The 16348-nt window shown below is 54.4% G+C and overlaps 1 protein-coding gene across 1 annotated transcript in view; it reads right to left on the bottom strand.

Moving 5' to 3' along the window:
• Nucleotides 1-16348, bottom strand: part of CMIP (c-Maf inducing protein) — a 227869-nt gene that overhangs the window by 58096 nt on the left and 153425 nt on the right. The gene's annotated exons all lie outside the window — the stretch shown is intronic.

Here is a 16348-nt window from a genome sequence, read left to right as displayed (position 1 = left end):
GCTCCTCACTCCCAACATGTGAGCAGGAACCATGTGGGGAGTCTTGTTAAAAGGCAGATTCCCAGGGCACCTGGGTGGCTCAGTCGGTTGAGCAGCCGACTCTTGGTTTTGGCTTGTGTGGTGATCTCAGGGTCCTGGGATCGAGCCCTGCGTGGGCTCCCTGCTTAGGAGGAAGTCTGCTTGAGGATTTCTCTCTCTCTCTCTTCCCCTCCCCCCGATCATACGCGTGCTCACTCTCTCTAAAATAAATAACTAAATCTTAAAAAAAAAAAAAAAAAAGGCAGATTCCAACTCCGTAGACCCAGGTGGGGCCCAGTGGGGCCCGGAAGTCTGTTCCCATGATACACGGGAGGAGAGGGCACTGAGGGGTTAATACCTTGCATGAGGCCATACAGCTGGTGTTGTGGGTTGAGTTGTGTTTCCCAAATGATAGGTCCAAGTCCTAACCGCTGGTATCTGTGGATGTGACTTTATCTGGAAATAGGTCTTCGCAGGCGCAATCAAGGGAAGATGAGGTCAGGCTGGATCAGAGATGGGCCCTATAGCCAACAACGTGCATCGCACATAAACAACGGAGAGACGGCCATATAAAGCTGGAGGCCAAGGTTGCAACTATGCGTCCACAAGCCAAGGAACTCCAAAAGAAGCAAGGAAAAGGACCTCCCATAGAGTTTGTGCAGGGGGGCACAGCCTTGTGGAGGGGCGAGACCTTAATTTTTGATTTCTGGCCCCACCACTCTGAGAGGATGAGCTTCTATTGTTTTAGGCCCCCTGGTTGGTGGCACTTTGTCCCAGGAGCCCCAGGAAAACTCATACAGCTGTTGAGCAGCGAAGCAAGGACGGACCTAGGAAGCCTGGCTCCTGATGGCTCCACCAGTCCGCTTCAGCCACTCAAGCTGACCCTTCCATCCCTTTTCTTTTAGGAAGATGGCAGCCAGGGCCCATCTGATGGGCTTGTGGCAGTGTGGGCGGGGGGCATGGACACCCAGGGGGCCCCTGTGCTCAGCAGCCTCTCCCAGCTCTTCCTCAGTTTGGAATTTGCGGGGTTTCCTCTTCCTGGGGGAGAAGTTGACCCCCATCTCTTTCTTGCTCCCTCAGAGGGTGGAAATGCTGGTGTTCCCACTAGGCACCGGGGTACCTGCAACATCAGCCATGTTGCAAGGACTCACCTAGACACCCAGTGGAGCTGCAGGGAGAGCTCCCCGCACTCAGGCAGGACGTTGGCACAGGGCCAGCTTCGAGTCCTTGGCAAAGAAGAGTCATGAGGCGGGCTCTTGCTCAGAACAAATGGAGCTCCTTTTCCTTTTATGAGGGTCACACATGAGCCCAGAGCAGCCCCATCACCCCAGCCGACAGCCCGGGGCCTCCTGTGGCGGGCACTGTGCCACTGCAAGGTTCTCAATCCTGGCCACAGGTCAGAGCCACTTAGGGGATTTCGAAGAGCAATCCAGTAACAGAGTCCAATCACAGGACAATCTCATCAGGAGGGTGTTGGGGGCGAGGTGGAGCCTAGGCACTTATATTTTGGGGGTCACTAGTATATTTTAAATTATATTTAAACACCAATGTGCTTAGCAGCTTTCTTCACTATAGCCAAAGGGTGGGAACAACTCAAGCGTCCCCTGATGAGTGAATGGACAAACGTGTGTATACAATAAGGTGTACGAAAAGGAAGGAAATTCGGACCTGTGTCCCAACATGGAGGAACCTTGAGGATATTATGCTGAAATAAGCCATTCGCAAAAAGACAAATACTGTATGATTCTACTTACATGAGGGACCTAGAGGGGTCAGTGTAAGGGGGCAGATGCGACCCCCATTGTACAGACAAGGAACCCGTAACACAGAGGGGGGATGGTTACCTGCTCGGGGTGAACCAGGACCCCACCTCAGGTGACCTGCTTGTCCTGAGTCAGAGTCACTGATGACTGTGAGCACACCCAGCTACTGCCCCAGACCTGCTCTCAGCATTCTGGAAATGCACCCCTGTCTCCACATGGCCCTAACCCCAGGGGAAGCCACTTTCCCCAGCAGCACCCCTGCCGCCGCCGCAACAGAACGCCATCCAAGATACCTGGGAAGGGGCTGCATGTGCCTTCCAGAGCTCATCACAGCACTCTCGGGAGACTGGGTGGGGGGATCCCCAGTTTCATACTCAGCACACCCAACACTACACCCTCACCTCCCTTTGCTCACTTGCCTCCCCTACCAGCTTGTCAACTCCCAGGGGCTTAGAGGCTTGGGCAAGGCCTGTCTTGGCTCTCAGGCGTGTGCAGTATCATAAACTGAGTGAGGGGGCATATCTGAATTCGAACTTCTGCTCTGCTGCGGGTAAGCTGGGCAGCCTCAAGCGGACGCTATCACTTCCTGGAACCTTAATTTCCTCCCTCTGTAACATGAAGATGGTAGGAGCACCTGCTTCCTGCAGGTGTTGACAAGACTGTGCTATGTCAGGCTGAATGCCATCACTTTGTAGGTGCTCAATAAATCGTAGCTATTGAGTGCTGCAGGACGTTGACTGACGATAGTTAACCTCTGAGAAAACCAAGGGTGACCAGAAACCCCTGAAAGGCCCGTCAGTGGAGACATGTCAAACACACCGCGGCCCCATGCACAGGGTTGTACGAGACAGCAGTTACAAGAATGAAGGAGAGCTGAAAGGTCCGCCAGGGGCTCCACCTGGCAGAAGCGAACACACACGTGTGCACATATATTTCATGCGTGTGCTGCGTAGTGCAGGGAGGGGGACATGGGTCAGGCTGATGACAACCGTCTTCCTGCAGAGGGAAGTGGCTTGAGGGAAAACCAAGGCTCGGGGCGGGGGAGTGGGGACGAGGAGCTTCGGCTTTATCTGTAACGTCTGACCTTGTCATAGGAAGCCAGATCCATGTATTGTACACTTAGTTAAAAAGGAGTATTAAAAAAAAAAAATCCCCAAAGACTTCAGAAATTGGGATCATGAAGGTGGTACTGTCCTTCCACAGAATTTTCAAAGTGGTCAGAACCCCATGTTCTTAGAAAGAGCTGGAAGGTATCTGAGCTCCTAGTATTTTTGACTTTCCAGTGTTCCAGCAGATTACCTGGTTTCTGAAATAATATATGTTCGCTGGAAAACAGAATCGTACAGACTGTGTTAGGGTGGAGAGTAGAGCACCAGAATTCCATCATACGGCTCACCGCCTGCATGTTTGCATGCTGGTGGCCACCATACCATGGGTTTCTTTCTGTGTGTGCACATCACTCACACTCACACACACACACACACACACACACACACACACACCCAGGATAAATGTCTACATAAATTTAGCCCATATCAGATATGTTGGCCTTCTGTTAACCTCACCTCTGTCTCCCACCCCACCTCCCCCACCCCTGTACCCCTGAACCGATGCTAACACCCCAACATATACTAGGGTTCAGCAAGCATTTTCTGTAAAGGGCCAGATAATAATATTCCAGGCTTTTCTGGCCACCCCTGCTATGGTAGCATGAGTGGGTGGGGCTGTGCCCCCCAAATGCCCCTTCTTCAGAAAAACAGGCGGTAGGCTGGGCAGTTTGCTGCCCCTGGGATGTATCCATTCGGATCTTTCTCCGCGGCTCCACGTAATCAAATGCAAGTACACAGACTTAGTCTGGTCCTCAGTTTTTGCTGTTTTGTCTCCCGTTTCATTTTACAAAAAAGGGCATCACATTATACACAGGTCTCAGTGTCTTGCTTTTCCTCTCCTAACCCCTGGAGGAAGGCCCTCCAAATCAATCAGTATAGATTTCCCCGTGCTGTGTGTTTTTATAATGCCACCTCAAGCATCAGCTTTACATTTAGAAAATGAAGCAAACAACAGTCCTCCTGCCTGACCTCAGCCCTCTGGGCAGATCCTCCTGATGGGCTTTCTGGCCATGGCCATCAGCTGCTGTGACCGCCATACCTTCGTGCCCTCCCCTCCTGGCCAGGCTGCTGTGACAAAGAGCCCTTCCTCAGGGGCTACAGCCATCTGGCCGGTACACAGCCAGCCCCCTCGGTCAGCGCAGACTGCTGGGGTCTCCAGGAACCACCCGTCCTCCCCAGGCTTTCAGCCAGCCAGAGGCTTGTCCTGTCTCTCCTAGCGATAAACACGACACAGTCCCTTCCCATTCCAGGCATGGCTGAGACCCACCTTTGAAACTTGCCACTTAAGAAGACCCTATGACTTTGCAATGACTTCTCCAGTGGCGTTCCCGTGCCCGGAGTGCACGCTGAACCTGAAGTGAAAACCACAGTGGGGGCCTCTTGCCAATCCTTAAAGGGGGATGCCATTTTCTGAGGAAACACCCCTGGTTATAATAGCAACCCACCAAATAAGTTTTAAAAATGCACATACTGTACCAGAGGCTGCTCTCTTCCTCTGCCATGTGGGAGGGGTTGGCCCCAGTGAGGTTCACTCCCTGAAATGCAGGGGACAGCACAGGACAGCATCACCGGGCCCCCTGTTTCCGCCCTGTTTCCTCTGAGCAGATAAAGGGGAATCTCTATCCCAAATAAGGAGTTCCCTTGCTCAGCCTCAAGACGTAGCATCTCAGTGGGGGCCTCCGTTGTTTGCCTTAGCACTTTATCTAGTGCTCGCATTACTTCAAAGGGCATCTGATCTGTCCATCCCTTTGTTTGGGAAGCATCCGTTCCTTGGGCGGCGGGGGGTGGGGGGGGTGGGGGTGGGGGGTGTTGCTGACTCCTCTGGGCTGGAACCTGGGCCTGAGTTTATGAGCGAGCTGGAAAAGAGTTCAGCTCCCTAGTTAATTTACAGGTGCTCTCTGGTGCGCATGTCCCAACAGGTAACGGCGGTGGACCTGAATCTAGTGTGACGTCTGCTCCTGCCTTCCTGAGTAGGGGTCTCATGGAGAGGCAGGATTTACAGGGCGGCTGTCCCTTCCTGGTGGAGGAGGGCCCTATAGACTCGCCCAGGGAAGTCTGCGATGGAGCCAGGAGGGGGACTTGGGAGCGTGTCCATCGCGGTGATTCTAAGTTAGCTGCACAAATGGGGGAAGGGCTGGTAGAGGGACCCAAAAGCATGGAACTGTTCAGCCATTTATACTTGATTTCAGGCCGCAAGGGACCCCACAGCAGGGCCTGGAGGACACAGAAGGAGACGCAGGCGGGCTCTGAATTCTGGCTTGGACACACAGGGAAGTTACTTAGTCTGATAGTCAGTTTTCTTGTCTGTGAAAGGGAGATATAGTCCCTACCCCTCAACGACACTGTACGGCCTGATGAGGACAACACAGGGAAGTGGGGGGAAAACAGTTGGCACTCAGTAAATGTCTGCTGCTCTTTGCCCTTTTATTAAGCTACTGCGGCAGTTCTCAAATATTGGTGGGCCTCAAAATCACCTGGAGGACATTCAAGATTACGGGACAGAAGATGTGCACTTCTACTAAATTTCCAGGTGAAGCAGGCGCTGCTGGCCCAGGAACTCCCCTTTGAGAACCACTGGTTCAGAACCCCCGTGCCCACCGTGGCCAGGGGGCCTGGGGGGAGATAAGGACCAGCCTCGTTCCACGCAGATGGTGACAAAGCCAACAGATACCAATGGGCTGCTTGGCTAACGCTGACTTGGCCCCTGACTCCCTGGGTGTGCTTTTCAGGGCCCACACATCCCTGGACGTCTGCTCGAGCCAGAGGTCAGATGCCATCCACTTGGCCAGAGGGTCTTACCCAAGCAGCTGCCCGGCCCCCCACCCGGCCGCAAGCCAGCCTGGTCTTCTGCCGTCACGGAAGGGCAGCTGTCAGGGGGCATCAGGCGCCTCAGAAGGGCGTCTCTGTCCACTTCAGGGTGTTCCGTGAGCCCATCTGTCGGTTCTAAGAGGGCACCAGGACCCCCAGGGAGCAGGGCGTGGGTGATGGCCACCAAGTTTGTGGTGCTTCTGCCCTGTCTCCTGGTCAGTTAGCCTCGCTCCAAAACACCTTTCTATCCAGACTGTTGAGCCCGCTGCCCCGCTGGGTATTTTATGATCATCAGGTGAGGAGAGGCCCTCGCTCCTCTGTGGGGACAAGGTGCTGCTCTTTTAGGAGTCTGTTTGGCCTTGTCTCTGAGCCCACAGGGCCAACAGTCGGGTAGGAACCTCAGAGCCACACAGAACGGCGGGCCACCTTCCCCTCTGCGGCCAGACCACCCGCCACGGCCCCCGCTGAGAGCCGACCGGCATCCGGCTTTCCAGGGCTAGCTGCCCACCGCCCAACTGCGAAACGGACCGGCTGCAGACTCCTGCAGAACAAAAGGTCTTGCTCGTCAAGATGTTACCTCACATTTCTGTTCTAAAGGCTCTTCTCTAAAGAGAAAGCAAGAGAGAGAGAAAAAAATCTGCCTTAAAGGGCAGAAAACAAGTTCACCCGCAAACCATTTACGTGAAAAAACTTCCTTGTATGGTTCAGTGACTCATCAGCCCGCATCAAAGCGTGCGTGGGATGACACACCAAAGCTCTGGTCCCCCCTTCCTTGTCTGGCGAAAAAAAAAAAAAAACAACCCACAAATGCACTTCTTTCTTGGCCATTTGGAGAGCCGGCTGTCATGCACCATCTCTGAGGCCCAGGGAGTACCTTCCCACACAAGGAGGTGGGGGTTCCTGATGGCCAAAGCTCAAGGCCAGCCCTCTGGTGGGGGCTGGGGAAGCCCCGCTTGGGGCAGGAGGGTACAGAGGAAAGGCTTGGGGTCCCAGAGATGTGCTGCAAACCCAGCTGGTCCGTTTCCTGCTCTGTGGCCTGGGCCAGGTCATTACACCTACCCCACCCTGGGGCTCCAGGTTCTGAACCTATCGACTGGGGACAGCTGGGGTGGGGGGGGGGTGTCTTGAGGGGTGAGGATTACTTAGCAAGCACCTCTCACTGCCTCTGGCCTGTAGATGGGGGGTGCTCAACACATGCTCCCCAACCCCCAACCCTTCTCGCAGAAACTCCAGCTCCCCGTCTACACAGCAGTGTTTTACTGAAAGATCTGAAGTAACGAAAGAGTATAAAACCATAAAAAGGAATGAAGTAGATCCCTATGTGCTGCCAGAGAGATGACCATGATATGTAATTAAAGGGTCAAGGAGCAAGGAACGAAACAGTGTGGGTAATATGGTCTGGGTGGTTTTTAAAGAGGAATAGTCACAGGACCTTCTGAAAGCCCCCACAAGAGGCTCACAGGCCTGCCTTGGGGACAGTGGGTATGGGGAGGAGACTGCTCCTCTCACACCTTCCTGTGCCCCTGCCATACACACCCACAGCTTTCATTCTCCTTAAATGTCCACAGAGGCCATCTGGGGTGGGGGGGCTGACGGCAGAGGGGTACGAGGGAATCTTTTGGGGGCACAGGAATTTGGGTGGGGGTTATTCAGGTGAATACAATAGTCAAAACTCACTACACCCAACAGTCAAAATGTGTGCATTTTGTTACATGTCAGTCATAGCTTTTGGTTTTTTTTTTTAACTTAAGATGTATGAATAGGTTTACAGGCAGTGGGAATTTTTTAAGTTCTTTCCGTCCTTTTGGGTATCAAAAAAAAGACCTTCATCAATACAACTGTTAAATGTCCTGTGGCTGGAGGACCCTTGTACACTGCTGGCAGGTATATAAGTCGGTATGACCACTTTGGAGAACTTTGGGGCACTGTCCACTAAAGGGGGTTGCAAAACATATCTGTGCCAACAGAAGGCAGGACAGTGGTCTTCTCTGGTGGTGGTGGAGGAGCAGAAGGGCTTGGGGGCCGAGGAGATGCCTGGGAGGCAGTCGCTCTGCTCCTCAATCTGGGTGATTGTTACTCAGGTTAATTCTGTGAGAATTTGGGAGGATTCATCCAGCAGTACGCTTTTGATCTGTGTCCCTTTCTGCATGTAATCCTTCAATGAAAAGTTAACTTAACAGACAGACTCAAGTGGCCCATGTCTATGCCACAGAGAGCTCTGGTCAGGGGCTGCGGAGATGCACTGCAAGGGCCTCATGCTTGCTGGGCACTCCCCTGCCTCGCTGGGCTCAGAGACGGGGTTGCTGTGCTCATGTCCCCACCCTCTCTACGTCCGTGGTGGTACCACCTCCTGCTGGAAGGACGAGGGTGGGCTTGGAGACCAACCGCCCTAAATCAGACCCTGGCTCTGCCTGGTTCTGGCTGTGCGACTATGGACAAGCCCTTTACCCTTTTAGCTCCTCCTTCAAGATGGGCCTAATCAAACTTGGGGAAGATTTCAAGAGAGTAAACACACACACACACACACACGCACGCACACATGCACGCACGCACGCACGCACGCACACACACACACACGCACACACGAAAGCCCCCAGCACAGCTCCTGAACAATCGCTCTGTCTACAGAGCCACAAGGGCATGAGATCTCCTTCCCAGGGCTACCCAGCCCTCTGCCACTTGTTAGTTTCAATCCCCAAAGCTGCCCTTGTTATTAGTTATAGGGCCCCAATGGCCCACTGAGTCTCTGGAGACTGTGGCCCTCCCGGGGGCTGGCAGCCTGAGCCCCAGTGGCCTCCACTCAGTTCCACGGAACACAGGTGCCAGCTAAGCGGCCTGCAAGGGCCTCTGCTCCGACATGCTGACCCTCCGCTGAGCACCCCCGTCCCCAGTCTTGGGCTGGGATGAGCCCTGCCTCTTGCGGAAAGCCACCCCTTTCACCGTTCTCCACTGAGTCCCTGTGACCCCCTCTTAAGAAGTCACAAGGCTCACTCTGATCAAGAGCTACAAATGCATCTGCATCAAATTCCGGCCTTTCTGACCTGGATGAAGCCGACATGTGCCTGGGCCCATAAGAGGTCTGCGACCAACTTCCACTCATCCTTGTCCCGTTTCCCTGTTTTACCCCCTTTCTCAGAGTGGACGGATAACACTCATGCCTTTTCCAAGCAGAGGAGAACCAGACCCAGAGCGTCAGCCTGGAAGCTTGACAACTTCTCCCATGAGCAAGCCCCAAAGCAGCACAGAGCAGAGACAACAGGACTAGATGTGGATCCCAGCAACGCTCGATGGGTGGCGGTCTAGGAGGTCATAAAGCAGGGCGGAGGGAAGCTTTTGCTCCCTCTGTCAACTCTGGTCAGCCCGCAGGGGCTCTGCTGGGAAGAGTTCTGCCCCCGGGGAAAGGAGCACAATGACTGATTAGTGATGCCTGTCACGGGCCCCCTGCGGGCTGATGGCAGGCCTTGCCTGTGCGGTCCTTCTGCTGGAGCTGTCTGCTAGGACCCTTCTGCACAAAGGGAAACAGCATCTTTGATCATTAAAGCAGAAGAAGAATAATCAACATTGATCTAACACTTACTCACATGGCAGGTGCCCTTCTAAGTTCTTTACTGCTATTGACCCATTTAATCCTTACAAGAATCTAACGAGCTTGGTCTTACTGTGAGTCCCACTTTATTTAGGAGGAAAAGTAGGCTGAGAGAGGAAAGTAACTAGTCCAGGGTCACACTGCCAGTGAGTGGTGGAGCCGAGATTTGAACCCAGGCAGTTAGGCCCCGAGCTCTCACGTTTAGGCCCTGAAGAAATTATTCCTTTGGGAGCAAACGGGCAAATGTGGTTAAGAGCCACAAAGAACACTGCTTCTCTTCCAGAACAGTGGCCACTGCTCTGGAAATCTGCCTTAAAAAAGTAGTTCCAAAGAAGTAGAAGCTTAGGATCGGGGGAAAGGCATGACTGCATTATCCACCGCTGAGGGAACCGGAGAGCCCGGATGCCCAACCATAGCGAGTCGTGTGGTAAATTAGGCCACAACCTCCTCATAGATGTTACGCAGCCATTACAGAGCTGATGCACATAGGCCTGGCCACGTCGAGACGTCTCAGTGGCAAGGCTGTGCCGACGCTAGAGGGAGGGTCTGTGCTGTGCCCCTGGCCACAGCCACCAAAGCCCCCACGCAAAGGCCGACGAGGCCGGGAAGGACATTTGCGAGAGTGAAATCGGACGTCGGATGGGGGCTGGCAGGAGCCCAGTGGCTTTGCCCTTGGTGTGGCTGCGAAGGTGTTTTCAAGATGGCCATAAAAAGGATGGAGAGCGCGAGGGGAAGAAGGACACAGAGGAGGGAGATGGGGGCAGGGAGGGGTGCACAGGGGTCACTGCCTTCCCTCCAGACAAGGGGGCGTCCTGGCCGGGGCAGGCAAGCCCAGCCAGGAGCCACACCGGAGGGCAGTGGCCCAGTGCAGCGGAGTCAGGAGCCAGGCTGGGTCTGGGCGCGCAGAGCCTCGATGTTGGCGTCTGAGGACACTGATGTGTTTGGGGCAGGTGTGGAGGTGGGCTGGTCCTGAGCTTGACCTTCTGGGCCCAGGAAAGGTGGCCTGACAGTGGTCCTGGGGCGCGCAGGACAAGGTAGGGCAATCAGCCTTTACCCACGAGAAATGGGACTGCCGAGCCAGAGGCTTACTCCCATAATCCTCGCGCTGATGTCTTCGAGACTGAGAGAAAAATGTAAAGCTCTCATGAAATGCCGAGCGAAACAGAGACACTGAGGCCCAGTGTGCGCCAGACACCGGAAGAGAAAGGAGCTGAGGGCCGGCTGGCCAGTGCCAGCCCACGAGTGCGAGGAACTGTCCGATGTGCGCGCACGTGTCTGCTGCAGCCACACACACACGTGTGCAGCTGGGAGCCACGTTCCCGGTGGTCGAGCTCCACCCCAGGTTTTGGACTCGGAGTTCTGTCCACACTGCAGCTCCGCCACTGACCCTGAGCGAGGGGTTTAAACTCTCAGCCTCGGTCTCCACATCTGTGAAATGGGAAATAGGGAGACCAGGCTCCTCCTAGGGCTTGTGAGGATTCAATGGGGTGATGATGGTCACTTGCTGCCTTTGCTGAGGGGGGAGATGGATGAAGACTCGGGGCACACAGGCTGTGGCGGGGGGGGGGCAGCTCGGGGAGGTTTGCGGTTGGGTCCAGAGGCGTTTAGGGGTCATAGATGCAGGACTAGCCGTGGCTCTTCCCCAGGAGGAAAGGCCCAAGAATGAAGAGGGAGGTGGGTCTAGGAGGAAGGTCAGAGTTGGGGGTGATGGCACCCACTGTAGGGTCCACCCTTCCCTAGGAGCTTCCCTCTGGGGAAGGGGCATCAGCTCTAGGGCCCTTTGTCTCTCTGACCTGGTTCCCTGGGAATCTGGGCACCAGCTGGACCACCCCCTCTCACCAGGTGGAGATGGGGTGAGGCGTCCAGCCCCCCTGAAGCCTCCTATGGGGGCAGGGACCTAGGCTTCCAGCTGCAGTCTTCACCTCTGGGCCTCCGGTTCTTCACTTGCACACGGGGGCCCCTGATGGTGGCTATGCCTTGGTGGAGGCTCCAAGCATAGGATGGGCTCACCCCCACGTCAGACTCAGCCAGGGCCTGATGTGGAAGCTCGACTGTGGCATCATTAGGAGCTGGCTGTCCTTGGTAATGCCCTTGGCCCCCTCATCTATGAGATGGGGTGGTGAAGACTGCGCAGGACCGTGAGAGGATTAAGGGAGTGCGTGTGCATGAAGTGCCAGGCACAGCAGTGCTCAAAAGCCTTGAGGAACGGCAGCCGCCCACCGCAGGTAAGGCCCTCCTGAGGACACTTCCCACCCATCCCCAATTCTAAAACACGCCTCGCATGGGCAGCGCAGGGGCTGGGGGGTGGGGCGGTGGGGGGCACTGAGCCACACTGATCAGAGTGCCTGCGAGGCTCTCACAGTGGCTGCCAGCCCCCTTATAACTCCCTCATGCACAGCAGAGCATCCCACCCCGCCCGGACCCAGTGAGCAAGGTGCTGGATTATCCCCATCTGACAGAGGAGAAAACTGAGGCTCAAATAAACCCACCGCGCACCCAACACACTCCTAACATGGTTACCCCTCACATGCAACATCCTCTCTCTCTCACACACACTCATTACCTCGCACAGGCGTGTGCATCCCGTGTTCTTTCCACCTTCCTGCTCTGTACAGAGAGGGACAGAGCCAGGGATGGGGTGACCCTGAGGCTGCGGCCACCCCAGGGGTTTGGGGAAACCTGCTCGGGGAGAGGAGACAGCGTGGCCAGGGCAGAATGCCAGACAGGATACAAACCTGAGCTGGGATTTTCCCAGAGTCCAGGGCATGCCTCTGCCCCGCAGCCTTGGGCCAGGAAAACAGGTCAGCCTCTCGTCTCGTGCGGAGCCCGCTTCTCTGCCCCCGGCACTTGGGATAACCCAGCTTCCCCCGGGGATAAAACCATCTTGGTTTTCAAGATTTCTGTGCAACGGCCCACACTGGAACCCCTCTCAGGAAGTGAAAAGGCTGTTTTTCAGAGCTGGAGACTCCGGAAGTGCCAGCTATGTGAAACAGGTGTATCTCGCTCCTTGTGGGCTCCCTTATGGGCCTGGTGCATGCCTCGTCCCAGCCAGGGGCTGTCCACCCCGACAGGCCTGACCCGCACAGTTGTGCACACCCAGGCCTCTTGCTTCAAAACTTGGGACACAGAAACAGGCCGGTCTTCTCGCAGCTTTGTAAACACACATCACGCCCTCATATGCCTTGCACACAGGGACGGGGCTGTCCCCTCATGGCCTTGCACACGTTGGCAGGCCTGTCCCTTCCCGGTCTTACACACACAGGCCTGTCTCCACGGGACCTGGCCTCCAAGGTGCATCTCTGACTCAGAAATGAGGCCTCATTAACTCAGTACAACTGTTTATGCTTCCACACCCCTAGGAACTGGCCTCAGGTGTCAAACCACCCAAACCAAACAGGGCTGGCGTCCCCAGGGAGCCCTCAGGACAGCATGCTCTGCTCCGGAGGACCCTGGGAGGGCTTAGTGCTACTGTCCCACCACCCACAGTAGCCCCGTCCCCGCTCCTTCCTGGGCCTGGAGAAGCTGGCTGTCCTCCTGCGTGAAGGTCTCCCTGAGCAGTGGAGGCCGAGTGGAAGAGGGGTGCAGGCGGAGGGGCAGGGGGAGCAGGGAAGGGGAACCCGGGAGCTGGGACCCTTCTGGGTAGCCTTGGGAGCGTGGGCCAGTGACTCAGATGTCCTCCCATGCAAGCGTCAGTAACAACGGACTATTCAGGGAGACCAAACGATGCTCAAAATACAGGGTCCGGGCCAAAAAAACTCACCAAGCGGACCGTGACAGCGCGAGAAGGCAGAAGCTGGCGCTGAAGTCACTGAACAGGATTACGAGCCGGAGGTAAGAAGCTCACACAGGTATCCTATTTACACTCTGTCTTGTCCCACAACACCACCTGGGGCAGACTGAGCATTTCTCAGCTTTTTTCTAATTATCCTTGCCCCCCACCCCCACCCCAGAAGTCTTCTTAGGCATTTTCCTACTTCCCTTCCTCCCTATGAAATTAAATACTAAAACATAAGATTTTGTTGAATGGGGTTGAATTTCAGAGGGCCACGTACTATTGTAATAACTTCAGGTTTTTTAAGCCCCAAAGAACCAATTGCTCCCCTTGGGAGCAATTCTCTGTTGAGAATGCCCTAGAGACAGCAGTACAACTCAGTAAAAACCAAGCCAATGGGAGTGTAGTATTTAAGAGGCAACATTCCTTACAATTAAAGAATGGGTTCTCCATATGCACACACATGTTGATGTAGGAGAAAGGACAAAAACAACATGTAGAAAATTTTGATCAAGCTGAGGTTGCAGGATTTCTAAAGTCCTTATTTTTGATTTTCTAAAAAGATACTGAAAAGAGAAAAAAGGAAAAGCCAAGAAGGTTGGTTACAAATATGGCGAAAAGAGAGGCTCCATCAGCAGAGGCAGGAGGTCACATCCTAAGTGGGCTGAAGAGTCCAAAGCTCAGAATCAGGCATAGCTGGATCAAGCAGGAGGCAGGGCAGCCCCACAGATCTGTACTAAGATCTGCTGTGAGGCTATGCCTAAGTCATTAGACCTTTCTGAGCCTTGGTTCCCTCATTTGCCGAATGACAAAGCACAGAAAAGTACACAGCATGCCTGGTACATTGTAACTGCGTCTGAATTAATGAACACTTCCCTAGAGTCTACCCAGGCCCTAAGAGAACCAGAATTCGAATCCAGGTCTCTCAGCTGATTTTGCTAGCCCGAAGGGCCTCCAAAACAAAATTTCTTCGCCATTTTAAAAAGGAAGGAGAACATGACTCTTCCAATCTCATCAAAACTGAAACCAAGTTGCTGACACTAAGATACCACTGCCACCTGGTGGCAGCATACCTAAATTATGGGGGGGGGCAATTGTCAAAGGAGGAAAACTGCCCAGCGTCTTACACCCACCTAAGACACGAGTGAAAGCTTATACAGTGATAACAAAGGTCACCATCTGCCACTTGGCAAAAGGGCCACACACTGCCAGGCATTTGCCAGTTCCTTGAAACCCTGACTTGGGTTTCCTGGATGCTTTTGTTTGTTTTTATTTTTTTAGGCGGGGTGGCTTTTGTTTTTTTTAAATTTAACAACCATAAAGAAACCAAATGCCACCAAAACTGAGCGCAGACATTCAGGTCTTCCTGAACACTGCTGGAAGCCCAGCGATCCCCGATTCTGCACCTGTTCAGTCAATGTCTGAGAATTAAACTTGACGTTTAAATTTGTACGTTTCAAGGTTGTCACTTTCAAATCATCTTTCTAGCCAGTCAGTCTCCGAAATTCAGCTCTCCATGCCCACCATCTTAGTCACCCCTCCTAGCTGCACACTACTCACGAGTTCCCCAAGCACCGCCTCTTAGGTGTGCCCATAGGCCGTAGACAACAGATGAAGAACACGCAGCCAGACGCAGCGCTCTGAGGAGTACCACTGAAGACAGCCAACCTCTCTCTCCCTTGGCATGGGTCTTGGCCACCTCTGCAATGAGGCAATTTCCCCACCTGTCAAGTGGACAGTATGTCTCCAAGTCCTTCCTGCCCCTTCCTGAGCTAAGACAAAGCAAGGCAATCACCTACTGAGCTTTCCACTCACTTGGAAAACACATACGGACAACAGAAGGGGGAGGAGGCCAAGCAGCCCAGGTCTGCGGCAGTGAAATGGCCCCTTCCTGCAGTAGCTCCCCAACCACACCATCCCTATTATCTTCCCTGCCCCTCGACTGCTCCGGCATTTGACTCCCAGACGGGCCCCCAGCAGGTCCTGACATAAGCCCTGCCTGACGGGGCCGCAGAGAGCCAGGCCTCAGGGACGAGGGATAATCTTGCTGGGGAAATTGAGCTCTCAGCAGCTCCTACTGACTCCGAGGGCAGGAATGTGCCACCTTGCCTTCCTCCCTGTCACCCGCTGCCTTCTGCCTACATTCAGAAACTTGTGGGCATGAGAGAGACCCAGGTTTGACCCCTGCCTCCAGCCCTGACTAGCTATGGGAGCTGGGCTCCAGCCGAGCCTCACCTTCCTCATGCATGAACTGGGAGCAGTGATAGTCATCAGCCTTACCTGGGCTGTGGCGGGTGTGAAATGGCCACAATGAGCCCAGCTTCATGGGCCTGGCACACAGTAGGTGCTCAATAAATTCGAATCCTTTCCCTCTGCAGTCCCAACTTGGAGACTTCTTGTTGAGCTTCTGAGATTGCCACATGGGCAGCGAGCAGGAGGACCTGCAGCTGTCGGGGGAGTGGGGAGGAGTGGCCCTCTTTGGGGCCAGGAATGTCATTTTCCAGGGTTGTATTTCCGTCCTTGGGCCGGCTGTGATGAGAGTCCCTCAGAGGCATGGGAGGAATTCCGAGTGTTCCCTTGGTCAGCCCAATGTGGCACGCGGCCTCACGCCCTGCACAGGGCCTGCCGCTCGTCCTCTGCAGCTCTCCAGCTTACTATAACGACTGACAGCTCAGGACACGCACCGCTCATTCCAGCCATACCCTGCTGGCTCGGTGAGGCCACGGGACTGTCACGGCTTGTTCTAAACTAAAAGATCAGAAAGGGGGAGGGAGGGGGCGGCGGGGGGCATAAGGAGAAGCTGAGGGCACATTCCACAACCTGGAGCAGAATGTGGATTTCCCGGGGGCTGGGAGGATCCTTTGCAGCACATCTGGCCCTGGGTCTTGAAAGTGACCAGCAAAGGACTCATTTCCTTATGTGCTAAAAGTCTCCGGACCATCCTATGCAGAGGGTGAACAGGAAAATTAGGCCAAAGAACCAGGTAACTGAAAGGAAGTGAAAACTGTGGAAGAATGGTTGGGTGTTTGAATCTCTGGCAGATTTATGTTTGGAGCAACCTTCAGAAGTTACTTTCAACCCAGCATCTTGAGACCCCAAACCCTGCCTCACCCGGCCCCTCAGGAGAGCCCCTGTTCTGAAAGCAAGGGCTTCTGTGATCCCTTTGGAAGCAGACACAATGCTAGAAAGCCCATGAGCAAAGTCAGCGGCCAACGGGGCAGGAATGCCATCGCAGGGAGAAAGGCATCAGACATCAGAGGGAGAAGGGGGAGAGGCTTTTACACAATGGGGC

Source organism: Eumetopias jubatus, unplaced genomic scaffold, assembly GCF_037043125.1.
Source record: "Eumetopias jubatus isolate StellerSeaLion01/CBP00866 unplaced genomic scaffold, mEumJub1_p1.0 scaffold_10, whole genome shotgun sequence".
In the NCBI taxonomy this organism is placed as follows: Eukaryota; Metazoa; Chordata; class Mammalia; order Carnivora; family Otariidae; genus Eumetopias; species Eumetopias jubatus.
The sequence above is the reverse complement of the archived record's forward strand: the minus strand, read 5'-3'. Positions and strand labels throughout refer to the sequence as shown.